The following is a 1694-nucleotide window of genomic DNA, read 5'->3' as shown; positions in this document are numbered from 1 at the left end:
GTGACATCTAGAGGGGCTGAATGACATATATTGCGCCTTTAACATAACGGTTGTAATTATCTCCAAAAAATCTTATGTGTCCGAAGTCGGCACAGTTACGTTAACTTACAATTCACAGAGAAACTGTAGAAGAACATGACGATGCTGACCCAACTAACGTCAGTAACCTTTTACTGCCATTAACTGTGTAACTATTAACAGTTAATTGAAATTTTGTTTTGGGATACAGGGGCATTATTATCCATTTAACGAACAAAGCTTTTGCAAAATACGCTAGTGAAACCAGTCATGCTACAGTGGGTTGTTGTTGGAACCTCAAGTAGCTAGCTAATCTTCTGCGTCCTAAATTGGATCCCTGAACATGACCGTTCAACCATATCAGTCACCAGCTGTTGGGGAAACTACTTTAAAACTTTAGTTTACCAAACTACCAGCTACTTCAAAATGAAATGTAGTTAAACTACATACAAACCTCACTCTGGAATCTCATATTGTTACACAGAGGTACAACTGGACTGACATTGAGTAAAGTGTAGGTGTGTTTGATTTAGGGACTAGGGCAGGCTAATCCTCACTTAAGCATTCCGAGGATGTGTTTTAAGGAGAGGATAGGAGTTGAAGTGAAGTCAGGAAAATGCTAAATTTCTAGGAAAATTAATATAGTGAGAATACTAATACTAATACGTACTTTGTAATTAACTACCTAAACTACATGACCCAAGCAATAACTACTGAAAAAGCTACTGAGATTTGAATGTAGTTACCACCCAACTACTGCAAATTGTAGTTAAACTAGTAATTGAACTACATGTAGTTAACAGTGTCAGCTGCAATTTACAGTTTAGCCCTGAACAACATCCCAGCTCACTCGAACTAAATATAACCCTTTCTCATTTTGGGCGCTAGAGGTCAGTATGAGACAAACTGGGGATAGCAGGACCTATGAAGCCCTCCCTTCCTTACTTCAGTGGTTAACACCAGTGAAACGTGACACAAGCTCACGTATACAGTATAACGGAAATGATAACGAGACATATATGCATTATCATAAAGAGAATCGTCATCGGTGTTAGCATCAGCCCGGCTAGCTCAGTCGGTAGAGCATGAGACTCTTAATCTCAGGGTCGTGGGTTCGAGCCCCACGTTGGGCGCACATACTTTTTCTCCCGCAGGCTTAATTTGATTGTGAATGATTAAGGGGAATAAGTGGGCAATGTGTAGGATGTTTTATAACAGAAATAAAACTATGGTAACATAATTCAACACTGTTCAGTTTCTGTGAGTATGGTTAGAATAGTTAATGTTGGTATTTGATTGCGTTATATTGGCCGATTTTTTTCATTTTTCTGGCACCCGCACATGCCTCTATTGAGAATTAAAATAATGGTGACGGCTTTCAATATAATGAAGTCTAATACAGTTCCTCTGGTGAAAAATGCACACTGTGACCAAACGTGTATAGTGTAATACTATAACATTATTTCTTTGACAATGTGTTATAATGTGTTCATTTTAGAGGCTATGGTTTATTTGCTCGTGGTGTTTTACTGTACTGCATTACATTTAACATTTTTTTCTAATATTTGGACACCACATTTACATCTACTGTAGAATAAAAGAAAGAAACGCCTTCCAATATTATGCAGCTCAGTATATCACTATAAATTACAGCCTCACAAATGACCATAGAGTTG

The 1694-nt window shown here is 37.8% G+C and overlaps 1 non-coding gene across 1 annotated transcript; it reads left to right on the top strand.

Moving 5' to 3' along the window:
• Nucleotides 1-1078: 1078 nt before the first annotated feature.
• Nucleotides 1079-1151, top strand: trnak-cuu. Its single transcript has one exon. It is a non-coding gene; the product is annotated as a tRNA-Lys (tRNA).
• Nucleotides 1152-1694: the final 543 nt, after the last annotated feature.

Source organism: Thunnus albacares, chromosome 5, assembly GCF_914725855.1.
Source record: "Thunnus albacares chromosome 5, fThuAlb1.1, whole genome shotgun sequence".
Lineage (NCBI taxonomy): Eukaryota > Metazoa > Chordata > Actinopteri > Scombriformes > Scombridae > Thunnus > Thunnus albacares.
The sequence above is the reverse complement of the archived record's forward strand: the minus strand, read 5'-3'. Positions and strand labels throughout refer to the sequence as shown.